Source organism: Natator depressus, chromosome 11, assembly GCF_965152275.1.
Source record: "Natator depressus isolate rNatDep1 chromosome 11, rNatDep2.hap1, whole genome shotgun sequence".
NCBI lineage: Eukaryota > Metazoa > Chordata > Testudines > Cheloniidae > Natator > Natator depressus.
Genome location: NC_134244.1, coordinates 63981057 through 63997343, shown reverse-complemented (window position 1 = coordinate 63997343; position 16287 = coordinate 63981057). Strand labels below are relative to the sequence as shown.

Genomic DNA, 16287 nt, shown 5'->3' with positions numbered 1-16287 from the left:
GGACTGAGTAAAGACCCTATTTTCTCTTTGCTGTAGTGAAAATGGGAAGCTTAGGAAAATCACAAGGTGCATTGGGGTGGACAGAAGGACTTATGCATCTCATTCAGCCACACAAATATGATACTGTTTTATATTAACTAGTCCTTGCCCCGTGCTTTCTCCCAGAGCCAGTGCTAGGCCTAAGCAGACTAAGCAATTGCTTAGGGCCGCAAGCAGCTCAAGGGAGCCCCCAATTTGCTTGTTATTATTATTATTTTCATAAGAATTTGCCTGTTTTAGTATTGTATGTGTGGGGAAGCCCACAAAAATATTCCTGCTCAGGGCCCCCGATGGGATAGCACCACCACCGCTTCCTCCTCTTCCTTTATTCTCTATTGTAAGTCATATCAATTAGGTTTCTTGTTTAAGAGATTTCAGCTCACACAATGAATGCCAGAAAGCCATGATGCAGTCATCTCAAGTCAACCAGCGCCTGGGAAATGTTATTGGTGGAACTGAGGAAGAGAAAGTACAAGTTGGTGCCCTCGTGTACTTGAGGCAGTCATCTGCCTTTAATTTTCTTAATGCTATGAAATTAAAAACATTTTGTGATCAAAGTTCTTTCCAGAAACATGAGAGCCTGGGGCAAATTCTTCCCTCTGGAGATAACACATTAACACACTGCAAAAATCAATGAAGTTCACTATGGAGGGTCATGTATCTGAGGACAGAATTTAGCCTATTCTGTCAAAAAAAAAAGTATATACCCAGCTGTGTCCCTTTATTAAACTGAACAAAAAGCTAACAGAAATATTGACTCAAAGTTTCCATCCATCCATTCAAGGCATTTAGAACTAGAACCAAAGCCCTTGGGAGTTAATGAGAGTCTTTACATTGACTTTGGATCTGGCCCATATATCACATTCTAACTCCAGAGGTTTATTGTCTCCAAAAGTGAAGACAATACCAAGAATCATCATGCTGAAAGGGGTTTAATACAATAGCAAATGCAGAGGAAGCATTTCTGATCATCATTTTGATAAAGGTGATGGTTACAGTCACAGCGCAACAATCCTAATGCTATTGTCTCCAAGTGGCCCTTCCCCTTCAAGTTACACACTTCTTCGTTCTCCTCCATCTCTGTGGGAAGGATATTTGCATTCTTATCCGTGCTACAGAGAGTCCTCTATGAAAGTAACAGAAGCGCTTTCATCTTTAAAAGTAAATATAGTGGGTGGGTTTCAATGGGAATTATGTGTATCTGGGGGCAGAACTTGGCTCAGTAAGCAAAATAGATGGTTAGAGAGTGAAACATTGATGAATTCTTTCTAGACTCTGTTATTCATAAAGTGCTCTCACAGTTTATAATGCTAGTAGAAACACTGGGAGTGAGTCACAATACTTCTTTGTATTCACTTCAGGGACGACTACTCTCCCCAATGTACAAACTGTACCTCTTATACAAACGGGTGTGCTTGGAGCACAGGAGAGATTCCATCATGCCCACACACACTTTTTATCATGTTTTTACCGCTGAATGTATTTAATTCAATAGCAAATTAATTATTCAAATAGTTAATTCAAGTAGTAACCTAGAAAAAACGCAAAGCGGTTAATCACTGTGGCAATTTTTAAATAGTGTTATGTAAATAAATGAAAAGAATAAAAGGGACCATCAATCATAGAGTTAAAACACATCATTGCTAGAAATTTTAAAAGTCAGTTTGCCTTTTCCACTATAGTTTTCTGGTTTCCTTTCTGAACTGCTATGAAGGCCTTTGAAAATTACAAAGACAGACAGAGCATCCTCTTGAAATGTCACGCTTCCATGGTTAAAATGAATTGTGACATTTATCACTCCTCACTCTTTTCTGATTCCAGTGTTATCTAATTATGATGTAATATGTTACAACAATCTTAAGGGCATGTTCTCTCCCCCGCTGCTCCCGCAGGTGAATGTAGTGGTGGTGGAAGAGTCTGGATTGACAGAATTAGCTATTTAAGTCCTCTGTTTCCCCACAGAATAGCTGTCTGGGAGAGGGATAGGGGGTGGGGTGGCTAGGATACTGGAATGAGACACAAGAGAGCTCAGTTCACTTTCCAGCTCTGTCAAATTCCCTGTGTAACCTTCGGTAAAGCACATAATCTCTCTGTGACCCAATTCAGAACATGAAAGTAATGTTATGTCCTTTGTCTCCCTTTTCTATTTAAAATATAAGCTCTTGGGGGCAGGGATTCTCTTATCCTATATGTATGTGCAGCACCTAGCACAATGGGGCCCCATTTCAGCTGAGGCTCTCTAGGCACTATTGTAATACACCTAAATGACCTGGAATAGGTGTTTGTAGGAGCTGGCTTGTGCTGCTACACCAGTGTGCCTCAATCCTGACCCAAAGGAACTACCTCCAGGGAAAAGAGTGAGCATGTGGGTTCTCACCTATCGGCAGGGATTGCTGATTATCGCTGCTTGTGATGGTAGTTTTTGTGAAGTGGACACTTTTCCACAAGGAAATGAACTGAGCCCACAACACTCAAAGGATACTAAACAGCTACTGGGTGGCAACAACTCTCAGCTGCGGCTAACCTCCACTGTGTTTGAAACCAGAGGTGAAAGGCTTTGCTTTTACTCCAAAGCAATTCCAACCCTCCTGCAATCCGGGCTTCATCTCACAAGAGAATAATCCTTCCCTCTCAGGGGTTCTGCTCAGTCAGGGAAGCGACACACTGTACCAGCAGCAGCATTATATAACACTTGTATTTAATTAAATGTTTCCTGTTAAAACAGTAATCAAAGACAACTTTGCAGAGCAAGTTACAGCTGTGGGGTCAAACCGTCCCATCCTTCCACAGCAGTAACAAAGGAGTCACAGTGCCATTACACAGGGCGGAGCAGTAACACTGGAGCCCACCTGGGAGGACAGCATCTCCTGCATGACACAGAGCAGATCTCCGCGGTGATGCCCTATGCACTGACTTCTGGGTGGAGCATGGATGGCTGACAGAGAGGGCAAGGTGGGGTCAGCTGATACACCACTATGGATCCTCTGATCGATCCACTCATGGAAGGGTCATGATGCAACCACAAAGGCAGCCCTAGATACAGTAGTGGCCATGGAGACGCTCGTCACGGAGCAAAGTACATGCCCCAGCTATTCAGACAGTGCACTAGCGACAGTATTTGGCCCTCAGCTAGGCATCACATCATCTAAAGGAGAAACTTTGGCCTTGTAACACAAATTATGGTAACAAATAACCACCCTAATCTCTGTTGGAATCAGCATTGTGGCTGAAGGAATTTAAATATTTTGCACTTAACACAGAGAGTTAAACTCAGCAGGAGTTTGTGGCTTGACACAGTGCTTTGCAGCTGTCTCATCTTTTAATGTGTGTGTATATATTTTTGTTGCCTCATATATTTTCTGACATGACACCTGCTCCCAGTCTCCTAGTCGAGCTGTATCAAAACAAAGTGCTCTGAACCCAGCACATGACAAATCCTTCACAATACAATGTAATGAAAATACATGATGCAGAGCCAGAGAGAACTCTTGAGTTTAGTTCTTCCCAATGCTAACACTCCTAAAATGTCTTCCGTGATCACATTCCTAACAACAGTTTTCCAGGGTGGGATTTCCAAAAGCACAAAACATTGGCCTAACTCCGCTCATGATCTAGAAGAAGCAAGCTAATTAACAAAATTACCAGTTGATCCTAAAGTTAGAGGATGCCAGGACTCTATGGACAAATATGTTGCCAGGTAGAATTATTAATCGCTCACAATCTGAGACCCTCTTCATCTCAAGCACAACAGGGGACAAACTGGTTCCTATAGTATACTTATACTATATTTCTTCCTTTCCCACCATTCAAACTACTAGTTTGCAGTGTAGTTCCTTGTTTCTTTACAATACCAGCAAGACTATGCCTCTAAATAGAATTGCTTATCTGTAAAACCTGCAAAGAATGTTTATATTACTCACATTTATGATAGTTTTTTGAGGGTTTTGTCCCCCCAAATTGTAAACAATTAGCCAATAGCTGTGCATTTCTCATAGACTACAAAATAAATGGGAAAAACTCAGAGATGCTTGAATTGTGGGCTGAAGAAAAGAAAGTCATTGTGTAAAGACTGAGATCGTTTACTGCAATCTGTATCCTCACCAGAGCTGAAAACAAGGAATGGCTCAAGTCTCCCGTGTGGTTTATGAGACCTATAAATTGGCACTGCAGTGAGCAATTCAGAAGCCAAACAAATTGCTACTCATTTTCTAGTGATTTTCTCCCTCTTTCAGAGGTATCCTCTCAGAGCATCTTAAGCTTTAAATCCCTCCCTACGTTTCTCCCTATTGGTCTAGAAAGCAGTACCTGAAGGAAGATAAAGGAGGGGTGAGTGTCACACAGTTGTTTCTATCTATGTGGTCTGCGTAGCCATGGACTTGAGGTGTGAGACTCGCTGTAGTCTTCTGACTTGGAGCCAGACTTTTGCCAATGAAGGAATAAAAGTCAGCTTTTCAATTAAGACTGTTCCCTTTTAAAAAGACAGAAATAGTTGCTGTGAACCAAAGGAAAGCAAATCATGCTGCCTTTTAAAAAAAGTCTCTTTTAATGGGTTTTGGATACACCAGTTCATTAAATACTCTGTTGATCTTTTGATGAGGTACAGAGTTTAACCACTGTGCAGTGTGTTTGCTCTACATCATATAATCTATTGTTTTTCATTTGCTTAGTTAGAAACAATCAGAGCCGTTCTTTTAGTCTAGACATTTTGTCTTTCCTTCAAGTACAAAAGGCCAAATCCAAAGTCCATTGAAGGCCAAGGAAAGATTCTTATTGGGCATTGGGTGAGGCCCAAACTGAGTCTACTCCTTGTACAGAAAAGCACAAAAATGGTAACTAGGGAACCAAAAATTAAAACCTAGGCAAAGTGTCAAAGGTAGCTGTCCTCTTCTGAATCACAAAATTAAAGGCACAAAATTGGAGACCATATTTGATTCTCCCCCTCCCCAATACACAAGGTCCTTCAGATCTAATTACTAGGGGCCTTATTCTGATTTCACACTAGTTTTACAACACAGTAATTCCACTAATGTCAGGGGATTTACTATGGATTTACATTGGTGAAAGAGCAGAATCTGACTCTTATTCTAGATTCTGTGATTCACTACATTGTCCTGAGTCTCATTTCCACTAAGGCCCATTTACACTGCCAGTAGTGTAAATGGGAATCAGACCCACATATATTTATGGCTCACCTACTTATTGTTTATGGTGGAAATATCAGGTGCAATGAGCACCTGAAATACAGGTGCACTTGTTTGTTTGTTTGTTTTTAAAAAGGGCATAAAACTACAAATTCTAAGTGATCCAATAATTATTAAAACAAGAACTCCTGACAGGGAGTTGACATAGACTGATATTATACGGAATATCCTTTACAGATGATTTCTAAGAGCCAGTACTTGGTGGTAATTGCAATCCAGGCATCCGCAAAAAATTAAAGGTGGGTGCCAATGGGAGTATAGAAGGGATGAAGATCGTCTTTCACTGGTCGAGGACTCTTGACCACAGCATCAAACCTGCGAGCTCTGTGCCAAAGGTGAGTGCGCTGTCACTGTAGAAGAACTGCCCCTCTCCTTCCGGAAGCAAAGCCTTCTCCTAGAAAAATCAGGAGCCCTTTGTTGGTACTCGTACAAGGAAAGGGAGGCCTCTGACTGGAGACGGACTCAGTTCTGGTGTGCTTCCCTTTCTGTGATGGTGTGTAGAGACCCAGACACCGAGGCATCATCCTGCAGTCCATCAGAGTGTGAAGTGTTACATCAGTTCCACAATTTAAAAGGTCGCTACCTTCGAAAGGCAGGTCTTCAATAGTGGCCTGACCCTCTTTTGGAATGACTGCAACCAAAATGTTCTTCTCGTAGTGACTGTGGTGGCCATAGACCTGGTTGCAGTGCCAGAGGCATTGAACGAGGCCTGCAGAGCTGTCTTCACCATTAACTGGCCTCCTGAAGCCACTGCCTTCAATTCATTTCTGATCTCTTGGGGAAGTCTCTTGGACAGTTGTAATACCTTGTCCCATTGCATAAATTCATATTTAGCCAGCAAAATGTGACAACTGACTACAAAAAACTGAAAAGTAGCAGATGAATAAACCTTCCTCACCAGCAGATCCATCTTCTTTGATTCCTTCTTCGTATGGCTGATGTAGATGTAGAGCAACAAGTATAATTTTACATTTCGATGGTTAAGCCAGATAATTGCATCTGGACTAGCAGAGTGTATTGTTGAGATGCACCTTCATATTTGTGAATTGGGCATTGAGTTGTTATAGGTTCTTTACCCCTAGGGGCTTGTGCAAGTTAGATTTTTGTGAGCTGCTGTTACAATCAATGATCTAGGTACCAGAAGCTTTCTTCTGTCAACATAGCTGTGTCTAAGATAGGGTGTTATCAGCACAGCTATATTGGTCAGGAGTGTTTTATTCATGCCCCTGATGGACGTAGTTATGCTCATATAATTTTTCAGTGTAGATCAAACCTTAGATGTGGCCAAGATAGATGCCATAAATCCTTAGCAGGCTTGAGATTGCCTTCATTAACAGGAATGGCTGAAGAACCCTGGGCTACAGGGTGCAAAATGTCAAACAATTTATGAGATCTCTCCTGGACAACCTCCAGTGGCATCTCTAGGGTGTTTGTCATCCTTTTAAAGAGATCCTGGAAGTCTCTGAAGTCATCTATACTGGACACAGAGTCCTCACTTTTATATGCTGGTAACCAGTTTACAGGAGTTTCTGTTGGGATGATTGAGGATCCCTGGAAAGATTCTTAGGAGCAGTTAACTTTACTCTGGACCTCAATGAAGCGGAATAAGGAGCAGATGGAAGATGCTGAGGGTTCTACAGAGGCCAACAGGGTCATGTCTATGCCCCATAAGAGAAGGGCATATGACACCACAAAGATAGAAACCAGGGAGAGTGAGACATCTCTGAAGCATTCAGTCTGCAAGAATAGGGACTTCCTTCAAGGCCACTCTCAAGAATTAGTCTAGGTGAAGGTGGAGACCTCCTAGAAGAACTCCTATTACTATACAGAGATGAGGATGCCAATGAATAAAATTCCTCTAATGGAGGAGCATATCTCTGAGATATAGAACAAAGAGCCTCAGATTTTTCATGAGAGGTAGTCACCAGTGTCATCGAGGGTTGACAGATATTTTCTTCTTCAGTAATGTAGGCTCCCAGGCCCAGAAGAGTTCTGGATACAGCAGACAAAGGAGAGATATCTGACAATGGGGACTCCAGTTCCAGAATAAGTGTAAGGGCTATAGGACATATGAAAGATGTCTTAGCAGAGGAAAAAGGCAATACCAACAATGGTACCATGATGACAAGCACCAGCGCTAGAGTCCCAGAAAAAGTCGAGTCCAGATGCAGTACTGACGACAGTGGAACTGAGGAAGTGATACTGATCACCAAAGGTGCAGAATGCAGTACCACCGCTGAGGAACACAATCCCACAGTCTTAGAAGACTCATGCTACTGATGCAGTTTCAAAGGAGTCTGCCATCATGACAACACTCAGCCTTCTTCTTGGTCAGCACTGGAGATGGTGACCAGGGCTGAGCCCTTCCTGGGGATCTTTGTTCTTTCCTGCCTTGGGCAGCAGGGGCCACTGACTGACCAGAAGAGCACTGATGAGAAGGCTCAGAGTGTTTGCTAGCAGCATGAGGTCTCTTAGAACCAGCCAATTTCTTATTTCCCAGACTCATGTCTCTTGTAGCCAGGGAACCTGACTTCAAAGCAGGAAGAGACCATTCCCAAAAGGGTACCTCAGAGTCAGACAAATTTTTTCTACCAAGAATCATTTTAAACGGGTGTTGAGAGCCCTCTGTGTGCACTTAGAAAAAGAATTACAAGTGGCACGCTTGCTAAGGATGTCAGACTCCCCGTAACTCTTCACTAACAACACTCTAATCTATCTGAGCAACAGGAGTGCAGGAGGACGTAATGGCACCACCTTGCTACAAGGGGCAGTGAGCAGGAACTGAGTGGCAGTTGGAGATGCTCTGCCTTTTATAGCCTCATTGTTGGGGGTATGAGGATGTACAGTGCATGTGCACAGACCCAATGGGCCTGTGGGCTGAAGGATTCCAGGCTTATGTGCACAAGATGCTCATAGCTACAGAGGGTGGGCGCGCGCGCACACACACACACACACACACACACACACACACAGTCATCCAAACATTTTCAAACTTCAAACAAAAGACTCGGTGTAGGTTTGGGTTCAAATTCAGTGAAAGATTCTTAGGTTGGTTCTTAGTGAATCTGAACTTGCTCATCATCCTTCGTCATCATTTGAATTTCTATAGTGCCTAAGATTCCTAGTGATGCACCAGGACCCCCATTATGCTAGGGCCTGTACAAACACAACAAAAAGGTTACATCTCAGTAATTGAAATGGGAGAGGAGATCTCTTACCCAGTTTGCTATCTAGTACTGCTCAGCCAGAAAGGGTCTAGAAGCCCAGAAGTGAACTTTCTCATTAGAAATGCTCTAGTGTTCTTTGACTAACTCCCCACTTGCCTGTCTTTGATTGTACTGGAACAATCAAATTGGAAATTAAATCTTTTTACCTGGTACATTTTGTTTCTTGTACAGAATGAATACATGGAGATTTTCAATTTGACATTAAGGTCTTAGTTAACTAAATATGTGTCTTGATGACTTAGTCCTTATTTGCATTTTTACAGTCTGGCTGTTTTGCACTATGTCATAAATAATAAAGTGAAGGGTAAACACCTTTAAAATCCCTCCTGGCCAGAGGAAAAACCCTTTCACCTGTAAAGGGTTAAGAAGTTAGAATAACCTCACTGGCACCTGACCAAAATGACCAATGAGGAGACAAGATACTTTCAAAGCTGGAGGGCGGGAGAAACAAAGGCTCTGTCTGTCTGTCTGTCTGTGTGATGCTTTTGCCGGGACCAGAATAGGAATGGAGTCTTAGAACTTAGTAAGTAATCTAGCTAGATATGCGTTAGATTCTGTTTTGTCTAAATGGCTGATAAAATAGCTGTGCTGAATGGAATGTGTATTCCTGTTTTTGTGTCTTTTTGTAACTTAAGGTTTTGCCTAGAGGGATTCTCTATGTTTTGAATCTGATTACCCTGTAAGGTATTTACCATCCTGATTTTACAGAGGTGATTCTTTTACTTTTTCTTCTATTAAAATTCTTCTTTTAAGAACCTGATTGCTTTTTCCTTGTTCTTATGATCCAAGGGTTTGGGTCTGTATTCACCTATGCAAATTGGTGAGGATTTTTATCAAGCCTTCCCCAGGAAATGGGGTGTAGGGTTTGGGAGGATTTTGGGGGGAAAGACGTTTCCAAGCGGGCTCTTTCCCGGTTATATATCTGTTAGACGCTTGGTGGTGGCAGCAATAAAGTCCAGGGGAAAAAGGAAAATAGTTTGTACCTTGGGGAAATTTTAACCTAAGCTGGTAAAAATAAGCATAGGAGGTTTTCATGCAGGTCCCTACATCTGTACCCTAGAGTTTAGAGTGGGGAAGGAACCTTGACACACTACTAATGTAATTATAAAGGATTCCTACTTCCTTTACTGTAAATTTTAAAATATGCTTTCAAAAAGCTGGGAAGAACAAGAGAAACCCCTTCACTTAAGCAGATTTACTAGTTTCCAGAAAGAAAGATCCAATTATCTCAGCCAGAGAGCATGTCCCCATGCCATTTGTGCCTTCTGCTTTTCCATGCCTCCATCCTCCCCAGATGGTCACGTTAGGACATTGGCAAGGAGAAACTATACTTTCCATTTCAACGTCACAACTGAGCTGCAGCCCCTGAACAACAGCACGTCAGTATCCTTTGGAACGGGATTTGCAAGATAAAAGAAAATGCTTAAAATAAAATAAGCTGTTTCTTTACTGCCCTGGAAAAGAGCATAAGGATCGACATGTTCTTGCCCCTTTCACAACAGAAATAAAGCTGGGGAAAAAACCTAGACTCACATAGGAAAAAGCAAAGGTATTTTATTACGAGACGGTCTCACTCTGTTCACAGAGAAAACTGATATTCAATTGCAGTTCTCGATGAGTGAAATTCAGCTCCCTACCCAGCCCTGCACAAAACCCTATTACATGGGCTTTGTCCAGGAGCCTATCTAGGAATCAAGGGACAATTCAGCGTACAGTGGGACTGATGCTGCTCTCAAGAGAATCAATGACAAAATCTTTCAGTGATAAAACTTGACATCTGCAGGAACAGAATTGGGATCTGTATAAGTGCAATACTGCTACAAAGAACCTGGCTCAGCACTGCGTGACGTTCCTCAATATTGCATTCTCTTGCTCACCATCCACTTGATAAAACATTTTACACTTTGGGAAAGATGCTCAGCTATTTCAAATTGTAATAACCCCCCTGACCATAATGGATCTGTGACAATTAGCACCAGCTCAGGATCTGCCCCCTTTTCTTAAAGTGAACTGCTTTACTCAGTAACAAATGAACTGGGCAGCCACTGTTCCATAAAAGAGAGTGTCCTAAGAGCCTACATCAAATGCTTTTTGGGGCCTAATGCCTTGCCAATTGAAATTAGTAGAAAAGCCATTCACTAGTCTGAAAAGCATGGAAGTCAATGGGCTTTGGATCAGGCCCTGTATTTATAATCTGTGTCTCCAACTAATTATCCTGAATTAGGTGACATTTTTCACCATTCTAGAAATACTGACAAACACATTACACTTAAAACAACAATATAAAATGTTTTGTCTGGCTTCCAAGATCTCAATATTGTTGCCAGCTGAAATCCTGGCTGAAACAAACATCAGCTTGTTAAGAAATAGTGAACATAAATTGGGTTTTCGAAAAGAATAGTTTTTATTACAATTTTTTGTGGGAATTTAGTGCTTGTGAAAGTTGCCATACTGACAACCCTGGAGACATAACGGTCCTCTGTTTATTCACCAGACAGGTGCAGTGGGCACGAGTTGTACACGTTTCCCAGCCTAGTACCTGCTAACATTCAGGCCCACATTTTCAAGCGTGGCCTCTGAAACTGTGCCAACAAAATTGTGTTTCTATTTGCCTATGCACATTAGCTAGATAGCTGTGCAGCTTCACAATTTACATATGCAAATGCGGATTTGTGAAGTTGGAGCACGGGAGGGGGAGTAAGAACAATTGCAAGGGTGGCACTTTGGAACTGGCTCTTGAAAATTTGATTTTCATTGTTTTTTCTCAGGCATGTTGATTTGATTTTGTGTCTTTTCACTCAAGAGGCTCCATGATCCGTAGCAGCTTTGGTCTGGTTGCTCTGAACATGTTTAATTGCGCTAATATATATTCTCCAGTGACCGCTTTCTCCCTGAAGAACAGGAGTAACTCTTACTAACTTCGGTGGGAGCTATTCCTCTCCTGGGAAAGGCAAACAGGGCCACTGCTGCAGATCTGCTGCATACTCTAATGATAAGCAAATGCTCCCTTATCTGAGTCCAAAATGAGGACATTAACTACACTGAAAATTCTTATCCAAACCCCTGTTTATGTGAATTAATTTCCTTTAGTTCCAATGAGGTCTCACTATACACAATATATTTCATTTTCATTGGGCTGGGGCAGGAGGTTAGGGTGCGGGAAGGGGTGAGGGCTCTGGCTGGGGGTGCAGGCTTTGGGGTGGGGCTGAGGATGAGGGATTTGGGGTGCAGGAGGGGGTTCTGGGCTGGGGGATGGGGCTGAGGGATTTGGAGTGTGGGAGGGGATGAAGGCTCTGGCTAGGGGTGTGGGCTCTGGGGTGGGGCTGGGGATGAGGGGTTTGGGTATGGGAGGGGGCTCCGGGGTGGGGCTGAGGTGTTTAGGGTGCGGGAAGGTGCTCCAGGGTGGGGCGGGAGGTTGGCATGCAGGAGGGTGTGCAGGGTGCAGGCTCCGGGAGGGAGTTTGGGTACAGGAGGGGGCTCAGAGCTCGGGCAAAGGGTTGAAGTGCGTGAGAGGGTGAGGGGTGCGGGCTTTGGGTGGTGCTGACCTCACTCAGCTCCTGGAAAGCGGCGACATGGCCTTCTGGCTCCTTGGTGGAGGCGCGGCCAGGGGGCTCTGTGTGCTGCCCCGCCCGCAGGTGCTACCCCCGCAGCTCCCAGTGGCCGCAGTTCCCAGCCAATGGAAGCTGCGAAGCCAGCGCTCAGGGTGGTGCCTGCAGGCAGGGGCAGCACGTGGAGCCTCCCTGACCACCCCTCCACCTAGGAGTCAGACATGCTGGCCACTTCCCGGGAGCCGCAGGGAGCCTGCCAGCCCCACTACGCTGCCAACCGGACTTTTAACGGCCGGGTCATCAGTGCTGATCGGAGCTGCCAGGGTCCCTTTTCGACCGGTCGAAAACCAGACACCTGACAACCGTAAGCCCAGAGCAGAATTCCGCTGTGCAACTTTTTCACTCATTCCAGACTTTCCCAGCAAACCTATAGATGTTACACTCCACAAATCCCATGGCAGCTGGACTACCCTGGGACACTGTGAGAGAGGCCTGAGTCAAGGGCATGGTCAGCATTTTTTGGTGTACACTCCCTGACCTAGTCCCCCAAGATTACTCTTCCCCTTTGGATGAATGCTTAGTGTGGGATGTGGAGAGAGTGCAGTGCATGAGACCATAGCTGGTTATGATAGAAGTTCACCTTACTACTGCTTCTGCACCATGAATCTGTGCATATTTCTGGGCTTAGAGGGGAGAGGGCCTGAAGGAGAGACTAGATGAGCCCAATATGCTGGAAAAATTATTTAAGCATATTTCCTCTATATGAAAGTATCACTTTGGTAAATGGGACCCCGGGTGATCGGCTGTCCATGAAATTAATGCATGAACATTAATTAAAATTAATTATACCTAGGAGCTACTTAATATATATAATTACAAGGTTTGAAACATTTTTTAGAGAGCAACAACTGCCTTACATGAGCCACATTTCCAACCCTTTAAACAGTTAAGCCGCCCCTCACGCACCTGGCATGTTACCTCCCCTGAGAGCCCCAGCGGACTCTAGAAACATAAACATCAACATGTACACTTACATGACATATCGCCTTGAACATTATTCATAGTGTCACACTCTGGATTAAAATCCAAGATGGTGACACCAAAGAGCAAAGAGAGCAACAGACCCTGCTCAGTTCTCTTTTGTAACTTACACTTGTACCTGAATTTCAGTTTGCAACTGTCAAACATACAATTCCCATGAGACAGTCTCTCACTCTGTATATGCAGGGTATGTATTTCCTGCTGTTAACTTCATACTTGTGATGACCCTAACGCCCCTCTCTTCTATACACAGAAACCTCTCACCTAAGTCTGATGGTGCTTTCAACCCGACCTAGCTGGCACAGTTGGGGGGTGTGGGTCAGACCCTGGGTTCTACTTTCACTCGGGATGATAACCCACCCCATTTTGCTGTGAGGATGCAGGCCAAATCACTCAAGTGCTGATAAGCCCCCAATGCCTCCCCACCATTTCCCCGGTGTGCCCAGAAGGACAGACAAGTTCTCCCACAATTCACTGGAAAAGAATCACACAGTGACTCAGATTACTGCAGCACAACCAAACCATGGGATGTGCCCCTAGAAGTCCACATGACACACAAAGGGGAGTGCAGCACCAGTGAGCACATAGTAACTCAGGTAGGGCTTGGCTGTGTGCACCCAGGCTAACCCAGGAGCTGAACACCCGAATTAACTCTGCAGTGAAGACACCCCCACAGCTAATTAGGAAGCTTAGTCATGCAGTTCTTCCAACACTTTGGGGGAAAATATTGGCAGGAGACTTGAGAGGCAAAGAGCCTGACATGATTATTATTTCCTAGGCTTCCTGTCTCCTGCCAGTCTTGGGTTTCACAAACAGGGCCTTGTCTCAGTGACTAAGGGCAATTACCCGACAATTTATTAAAATCTGAGAGATGAGGTAAGTACGTGATATCAAGAAAGGACCCTTAAGGCACGTGCGCTGCCTTGCTGGGTGCAAAAAATTCTCACTAAAGTCACTGAGACTTCCACCCAGATCAAGGGCCCTTTTTCTGAGAATGCTTTCAGCAGCACTTAGCAATACTCAGCCACGCTGGGCAGTCATCTAGGGGCAGCAGTGGAAGCAGAAATGTCTTACTGGCTAACAGATTTATTGTTTATTCATGCTGTAAAAGGGCATCCCACAGTAGGAAGCTTGTTCTCAGGTCTCTATGTCCAGAATCACAAGCATCTTTGCTTCTCAGTTAGGGACGCTATTGGAAAACCTGAAAGGCAGGGAGAACAATAACCTGAGACTGTTTTACTGCAGTCCAAAAATCTAAAAAAGAGACAAGATGAAGGCCTGGAAAACTGACGGGAAAGAGACCATTTGCAAAGCATGCATGCATCTATATTTACAGTAAACTTGGCTCAATGAGTGCGTACTGGAATTTTCTTCTCTAGGGAATGTACTGAGCACTAATTGTGCCATGACATTCTGATCTTATAAAAACAGTGGGGTCATAACACGTCCACCCATTGTTCTCTGACAAACAAAAGCACACAGGAAACATCCACTTAAAGAAAAACTAGCTTTTTATAATCTACATGTATACACATGCTCGCACTCGTGAACATGTCTGTACACAGACACATGCATGCACACTCATATCTTTATAACTGTAACCAAGTATCTGTAGATATTTTGTGCTACAAAACCTTTAAAAAAGAAAAAGAAAGAAAAGCAAGCAAACAAGCATAGAATTTTGGATATTCTACGATGTGGAATTTCTCCCCTGCCAAACCTTTTTCCACCGTATTTACTGCCTGCTCAAAAAAAAATAAAAATCACTTTCTCCTCTAGTTAGTTTCAGAAGTGGGTGTGCATGTGGGAGGAGAGCAGATAATTAAGCGAGAGGACTCTGAAATGGAGGTGGCTGATCCTGCAGCCCTAATACTCAATGGGAGCTTTGCCTGAACGAAGAGTGGAAGATCAGGTCTCAGATGGGTACTGAGAAACAATGGAATGGCCTCAGCTTACATGAATCATGTTTTTGGTTCAGTTGGTTTTATATTTGCTCTGCGATGATTAATTTTTTGCTGTAATTATGTTGTAATTCTAACATCTTTACTAAAGATTTTTAAAAAGAAAATCTGGGCATCTCGGGCCCAGAGGTGCTGCTGAGCAACCTGAGCTAATTCATCTGAGATATATGACCTCTCCTAAATCACACCTGCCCGGTGACAGCAGCACTCACTGTCACAGCACTGAGCCTTTGGAACGGGCATTTGCACACCCTTCCTGATTTGTGTAGCCATTTGGGCTTCTGTGAACAGCTCTGTTTTTCTGAAGGTGTACCTGTCACCCCCAGCTCTGAAGACCTGACATTCACATAGGTAGGAAATGGCTTTCTTATTGGGTTTTCAATGAGAGGGAAATATATGAGCCTGGAGCACGGGAGAGGAACGAGTACGAAAATTGCACAGAACAGAAAAAGAAGAGACTGTCCAAGAAACAAACAAACAAATGATATGATATGATGGATAAACAAATTCAGAAAGTGGGGACAGGTTTGTTGATAAATGTTATAGTCAACTGCTTGACCCCATTTTGCTTTTCTATGAAATATATTCCAGAGACCAAATAATCAACATCAGTCAGGTTTACAGTACAGGACAAAGGTTCAATATGATACCAGTCTCAAGGAAGTCATCTAATGCACAGTTGTTGCAATCATCTTACGCGGAAGGTATGCTCCTAAAGTTACACTCCTAGAGCCATCTTTTTTATAACCTACCTGTTTACAAAGAACAGGTACTGTATATATCATCTGAAACTAGATTTAACCAGTCAGCTTTCTACCTTGTTTGTCATGGTATACCTTTTATCTCTTTATTCTGAACACATGCATTCCAGGTACCAAAGGGCATGATGGCATCTCCTAGGTATGTTCTAGGGTGGGTTGTCTTGTCTTCTTCTTTTGGGACATTCCAGTATTGGCCTGTGAGAATAACTCCCTACCTGTTGCTATGGTAAAATACTCATAAGTCCTGATCGTGACAGCTTTCCTATCTATTTAAGCCAAAGTTTGCCTCAGCTAATACAAGGTGTTTGGGACACTTAGCACAGGAGAACAGGATTACACTAAATGTAAATAGGCCAATTTAGGCTATGTAAGTCCTAGAACATTTGTGATTAACACAGACTAATATATATATCGGGGTGGCCAAACTTACCGACTCTCTGAGCTACATATGATAATTGTCAGAAGTTCGAGAGCCGGGGTGCCCATGCGGGGCATATGTATTATCTTCA

The 16287-nt window shown here is 43.4% G+C and overlaps 1 protein-coding gene across 36 annotated transcripts in view; it reads right to left on the bottom strand.

Moving 5' to 3' along the window:
• The window catches only part of MAP2 (microtubule associated protein 2), a 340979-nt gene that overhangs the window by 105003 nt on the left and 219689 nt on the right, over nucleotides 1–16287 (bottom strand). The window lies entirely within an intron of this gene.